Source organism: Numida meleagris, chromosome 1 (genome assembly GCF_002078875.1).
Source record: "Numida meleagris isolate 19003 breed g44 Domestic line chromosome 1, NumMel1.0, whole genome shotgun sequence".
In the NCBI taxonomy this organism is placed as follows: Eukaryota; Metazoa; Chordata; class Aves; order Galliformes; family Numididae; genus Numida; species Numida meleagris.
In genome coordinates, this window is record NC_034409.1 from 27159016 (window position 1) to 27165889 (window position 6874).

Below are 6874 nucleotides of genomic sequence, written 5' to 3' on the forward strand. Positions count from 1 at the left end.
TCCGGGCGGGGGACGGGCCGGCTGCGGCCTCGCGAAGCGCGGCGGGTCTCAGCGGCGAGGCCTCCCGAGGGCGCCTAAAAATAGGTCTCCGCCCCCCTGCAGGCACGGCCGAGAGCCGGAGCGAAGTAGAGGCGGAGAGCGAGCGAGCGAGGGAGGGGCGGTGGACGGGGTCGTGTGAGGCCGCGCGGGCGGGGCCCGGCCCGGCCCGGCCCGGCAGACAAAGGAGCCGCGCGCGGCCGCGTGAGGGGCGGCTCTCCTCAGCGCTGCGCTGTCCGGAGTGCGGCTGGCGGGCGTGCCTTCCGCGCAACGTGCAGCGCAGCTTACCGCAGCACAGCGGTTCTTCCACGCGAAACGACAAGTATGTGTGTGCATATATATCGTCAGAAGTGGGACTCCTGAAAATCGGGGAAGAAAACCTTTTTTGGAAATTGCGGAAAAGAATTCTCCATTTTCTGCGTGTTCCCCGCTCCGGAGTCGCGGCCACGTGTCACAAGCACAGTTGCACCTTGCAGTTTAGATTCCCACTGTGAGCCCGTGTGGTTTTACTTCTTAGCCACGTTCTGTTCTCTGGACGGTGACTGTAACAGCACTGCAGCGTCTGAGGAGCGGAAGGTGGTTTTGCAGAACGTGCTGGAGAGTTGCATAAGATGCAATGGTGATTGCATTATTTGAATTCCTTTGCATACAAAGCGTGTTTACGCTACGGCTTCCGGAAGGATAACTTTCATCATGATTCTCCATAAATGCTACATGGAAAGTAAAGGAAACGGGGCTTAGCAAGCTGTTTATTTTTGAGTGAGCATGTGCTAACCAATGGTCCATTTCTGGAAAATGGTTTCTGCTAGTTGTGATGTTTGTGGGCGCTGTGCAGCACGAGCCCGTGGTCAACAGTTCCCTGTGGGCATGGGAGGGGCACGCTGCTGGAAGGGCTGCTCACCCCGCTTCTCTTAAAATCCTATTGAAAAGGAGAAAAAAAACAAGTACATTCTGCCTGTGTGGAGGACAGCAGCAAAGTGTCTCAGAGGCACCCATTTTTCTCCTTCAAGATGGTGCCTCTGAAATGGGAGAGAAAAAGACAGCCTTCCAGGTAGATAGGTGGAGGAGGTTTAATTAAATCCGGAAGGCGTAGCTGCACCTGTGGGTACACAACACTCTGTATTAGAATAAGCTGAATAAGCAATAGTTCCTGATAGCAGCCAAGAAAACTTGAATGGTGGGTGTATTTTAGATGCAAGATGCCAATACCATTTCAGTAAGGTCAGCCGTGCCCTGACAGCTTCCTGTGTGCTTGCCCTTTGATTTGTAGGTTATTCTCACAGGTACAGGCTGACCTTTTGGCCCAGACTGAAGTGAAATGGTTGCCTTCATGCTGGTGCCTTGGTCCCACACAATGCTGTCTCCAGCTGCCAACAAGGATGAGGCTGAACACTGTGCTCCTTGCAGGTGCGATGGAGTCTGAGCAATAGTGCAGAGCAGTGCCATGTGCAGGTGGTAGTCCAGGTGTCCTGTAGGCGGCAGCTGCAACAGTGACAGCAGTAACGGGTGGAGTTGGAAGAGTCAAGGAGGAGAAGTAAGTTTTAAGGTGGTTTGACCAGAACAGATGAGATAAAACCCCCGGGGTGGGAGAGAAGGTCCTGGTTCATGTGGGATAAAGCCACTGCTGATGCACGAGGTGTTACTAGACTCACATAACCAAAATGAGTTACAAAAGGCAATCAAAAAAATCCACGGCTATGAATTTGTAACCACTTTGCATCTGACTTTTGCTTGTGACTGTGTATTCTGATACCCACTGTCTCCAGGTTACCGAGATTCCCTGGATATCTGACAGACAGTTTAGTGCAATCTCACAACAGGGGTTGCATATCACTGCTTAGTTTTGCACAGTTTCACTCTGATAGAACAGACTCTTTGTCTTGATTGTTGACTGTTTGCCCACTACCCTGATTTATCACACTGGCAGAAGCTCTAGGTGCCAGTGGGCCTAGAGCCCACAAACATCTTTGGATAATAAGAGAGTCACATGTTGCCAGAGATCTGTATACCTATTGTCTGGCTTATGCTGGAGCAGCTGGTAGTGAGGGACACACCGTAACAGTGGCACCAAGAGCTCCAGCATTAAGTGAGGTCATCCCGTGGAGAGAAGCGTTCCACGAGGCAGCAGGGGCAAGCAGCCCCGAAAGACAAGGTATACAGGGAGCCAAAGAGTGGTTGTGACCTTGCTGCTGGGCTCGTGAAGTCCCACAGAACCCAGACAAGAAGAGCAAATCAGGTCCATGGTTGTCAGGGGTGTCAGCTACGAGTACAGGCTGACAGGCGATCCCAGTGACCACAGTGATAATCTGGCCTGAGGTCAGGCTGGAAAGGGAAGCCAACAAGTCAGGGTCAGAACTGGTTTCAGTGACAATAACCAGGACCAGCCACCAGTGTGGTTGTCATCAGACAAGCCCACAGTAATGAGGAGGATTGAGATCTGCCTGGCTCTGGACCAGCAGGTGTATGGCCAGGCAGAGGCATGTCAGTAACAGCTCAGGCAAGCACTTCAGCCTGAGTGCAGCTCTCGAGTGAAAGGAAGCAGACCCTGCTTTGTACAGTTATTTCCCACACAGCAATCTGATCCGAGGCCGCTCAGCAGCACCATGGCAGAGATGGCTTGAGTACAGGCAACTTAACTCTGACAGTGGACCTCGGAAACGTGTAACAAAGAAGACCTGAACAAAGACCTCAGAAAAGCTTAAGCCCAGCTGAGGGGCATACGTATATGACTGAGACAGTATTTAGGGCTTAGTGTTTGATTGCCAGAGTTTATTCTGGACACATACAAATCATCACCATATAACAAACAATTAGAGGCATAGCCAGGCATACTCTGTTAACACCCATATAAGTCAGAAATGAAGGGAAGGAGACAGGAATTCAAGGGATTGTGTGGAACCTTGATTCATGTAGGTGTGTTTTCCTCTTCTTTTGACATAATGGCTCTGCTACCTTTGCAAACAAAATCCCTTGGATTTTTTTTTCTTCCTTTTTGCTGTTCCTTTGAAGATGTCTCTCTTAGGACACAAAAGAGAGTCCCAGACTTGTACGGGTGGTCTTGTATTGCATAATCAACTTAATTGCAATCATAAAAATCTCAGAACCAAGAAAAGAGCACAAAGCTGGAACACAGGTCATGCTGAGGGCATTCCTGGCCAAATACTCAAACAGTTTAATTTGTTTAACTGTACTTCTAGCGTCTGTGTACTGAAAGAGTGTGAACCTGTTAGCAGTGCCACAGTCCTCACCCTGGAACACTTAATGCTCCAAATTAATGTTCTCGAGATTGATGTGCAGCCTCACTGCCCAAAATAAATCTACCCATAACAAATTATAGCCACAAACTCCCCCTGTTCTGGCCACAGTTGCTGCAGCGGTGTACTTGTTTGTGACTTACTTGATTTTGAAGGCAAAGGCCTAACTCATTCTTTCCCTCCGCATAGCTGGGGCACCTGAACTTGCATCTGGGGAAAAAAGGCTAGGACTTGGAAGGGAGAGCTCTTGTCACTGCACAGGTGCTCAGATATACACATCTGCTTCCAGGCATGCATACAGTATGTGGCCAGTCAGTTCTTAGAGAGTGATTGATGAAATTTCTGAGCTAGTGATTGCAAGTAGCGTGCATTTGTAATGTGCAACAGTAGGGTACAAACGTCAAACAAAAATATAGAGAGGAAAAGGCGAGAGCTTCCCTTTGAATGCTGGAATGCATGTTCCAGGGCTAAACAGTTCCTGCTATAGTATTTCAGGAGTATTACATTACAGCAAAAGCTGTACGGTATCCAGGTTGGAGGTCCTTTCAGTCCTTTCATTTACCTCTCGCCTTCTTATTTATATTTTGGAAGCCTGACCAGTTGTGGTCAAACATCTAAGAACTCTAAGTCCAGAATAAAATTAACTGTGACGGCAGGATAACTGTTGTAGCAGCTATTATTAGAGACTGAGGGAGTTTTGGCCTCAGCTGAAGCACTGCAGGCGCTGAAGGTTCCTGGTGCTCGCAGCTGGCTGAAGTCCAGTACTATAAAGTAACGTAAAAGCACTCCACGGTCTTTTCCCTAATTCCAGCAGCACTGCGTATGCGGACATGCAGAAAACATTTGGAAGGGAAAAGAAAGCAATCAGGAAGGAAATTCAATTATCTGTGGTGAGTGGAAGGATTTAGCAAGTCTGCCTGCTTAGAGGCGTGACCATGCAAATCAGGTGGGTGGCTAATGGACACAGATAGCATGCTCTCACAGTCTTGGTGGTGTTTATGTTGTATGTAGCAGTGCAAGAGGCATATGTTGGACTTTGTACGTAAGAGAAAGATGGATCATGCTCTTTCAAATTTATAATCATTAAGTTAACAATTTCTACAGTACAATACGTATACACTTTACCAGACACTGTATGTTTTACACAGTTGAGCACATCTTCGGTTACACAGTACCCTGACTTTCTAAGGCAAGGGGATTCAGATGAATTTCTGGTCCAAAACTTCTGTCTGATTTGAGCCATTTTTACTGATACTTACCTCCTTTTTTTGAGGCAGATCCTTCACTGTGACTTATTCATGCAAAACTTTCTTGAACCTCATGAAGAATTTTTCCTGGTAAGTAATGAGGAAACAATGCATCCTTAACTTCTCTGGTACATATGCCATTATTAATTTCATGTCTAAATGTAGCCTTCTGAACTTGCGTCATGACTGTCAGTAGCAACTGACCACAAACATTAGTCCTAACCATACCAGCATTACAGAGCAACTGTGCTCCTGTGATAAGACTCCTCGTCAAACTTACAGCTCTTGCAAACATTTTGCTAGAATAAGGGTGAACAAATTAAAAACCAACCAAACAAACCAATGGTAATGGGATGCTAGATTTGTTTCTAGCTTATTGTTTCTTGTGATGTTTTAGGGAAACAACAATTTGGGGCAATGAACATTGCGCTGTTGTAAAACTGTGTTGTAAAAGCAAGTGTTTCATGCTTCTTAAGGCCTTAAATGTTGTCACTTTTTCATCTTGCTTCACTTGGTTTCTCAGCCTGTTTTGCAAAATGTTGGGTTTCCTAATATGAGCTACTGCTCAGTATTGCTGAGAAAAATCAGCAATTTTAAAATGAAGTATTTTTTAATTATTTTTTCGATCCACATTCAAGTTTAAACCAAAAATTCCTAATGACTTCCAATCCTCAAAATTGTTTTCAAATTATCAGAGTTGGAAAGAACTAGAGGACTGTGACACAGCCTTTCCCTTATCTTGCAGCACACCAATCAGGAGTAAACAGCTTGTTCCCCTTAGCAAACATGTTTTCCTTACATTGCAACCCTGTTGACCCAAGCAGTTAGCCAATATTCTGTGGTATTTGCAGAGAAATCAAATATTTTTCAATTTCTGCCCCGTTATTTTCTTGCAGTGTGCACAGAGTCTCATGCCACTGAAAACTATTGAGAATTAAATAACAAGAGACAATACTCCAAATTTAGTTTTTGCCAGTGCTTGAGCCAAACCCCTCCATGCTCACAGTCCCATGTCCCTTTCTAGGTGTTTGCCAGGTACTTGGCTGTGTTCCGCTGCCTCGTTTGGAGGCGCACACCTGCAATCAATAATCCTTGTTTGTTTCTGCAGGCAAACTTCTAACTGCTTGTCCAACCTCTTCAGGCTTGCGTGTGGGGTTGGTCCACAAGCAATGATTTTCCATTACTGCAACAAGCATGAAGTGAAATAACTGTGGCCTGGCCCAGGCTGCTCATCAGCTGCCTACACCACTGCCCGTGCTGTATATACAAGTGACTACTGGAAGCATTTCAATTCCTTCTGAAAAATATCCTGCAATGTTCTTGCCTCTTGCTTAGGAGAGTGGCCCTCCCTTGCCTCAGACAGCACAAGCCTTCCACATGGTTTGCTGGAATATGCTGCCTAGCTACCAAAGAGTAGCTCAGAAACTCATTCCTATAGCTGTTCTTGGTTGTTGTACTCCTGAGCAGTTCTGATCCCAGGAAACAGATTTTGCTGTCCTTCCTCTTGTCTCTGTGTGATGCAGGTGAACAATGACAAAGCAGTGCACCTTCCATTCGTTGTTTGCCAAAACACATACAGTTTTGTAAGACATCTCTTTTCATGCAATTATAAAGGATCAGTTCTGTTTGTTTTCAGTGATAAAAAATTCAAATAAAACAACAACAATAGCGCAAAGATTGGAAGAGGTTTTTTTTTTTCCTATCTGCCTGTCCAAATGTTTGCTCTTCCAGGTCATTTTTTTTATACATAACTTCTGAAATTAACTCATTCAGGCGTAACTTAATGCTGGACAAGTTGCTAATTCCCCCTTCAGCCTCTGGGAGGCTGTTTCCAAACATCAGCCTTCTCTTTACCAGAACTATTCATGCACAGTACTTATCAGTTTGTTCTGATGATAAACCTGACCTTCACCTGCTCTGTGGTGTGTACTCTTCTGAGAGCAGCTGGTTGCTTTCCCAAACTTTGTTTTTGTGGGCACCGTGTAAATTCCCTAGGGAACTTTCCATGTATCTTAAAATGTTTGAATAAAACATCTAATTTAGGAGCCTCGTCAGAACTTGGGTAGACTGAACCATCTCCAGATGCACTGACTGCAGGACATCCAGGTGACTGTGCTTTTAACCAACATGTCTCTGTGAAGTTCCTGAAGTTGGGGGGAATGAGGCAAGGCTTTAATGCTGTTCTCAATCTCCTGACTAGTCTTGAGGTGTCTGCATTGGTTCCTATGGGAATTTATCTTTCTTGATAAAGGGAGGAAGACCGACTTTTTACACAGGTAGATAGTGATAGGACAAGGGGGAATAGTTTTAAACCGGAAGAGAGGAGAATTAGATTAG

At 45.9% G+C, this 6874-nt stretch overlaps 1 long non-coding RNA gene across 2 annotated transcripts; it reads left to right on the forward strand.

Annotated features, from left to right (window-relative positions):
• On the forward strand, positions 7-6236 carry LOC110392646. Of its 2 annotated transcripts, XR_002434532.1 has the most exons (5): positions 7-655; positions 1444-1570; positions 4102-4236; positions 4568-4627; positions 5646-6236. It is a non-coding gene; the product is annotated as an uncharacterized LOC110392646 (long non-coding RNA). The 2 variants fall into 2 exon arrangements; XR_002434531.1 differs by having other exon boundaries at positions 7-1570.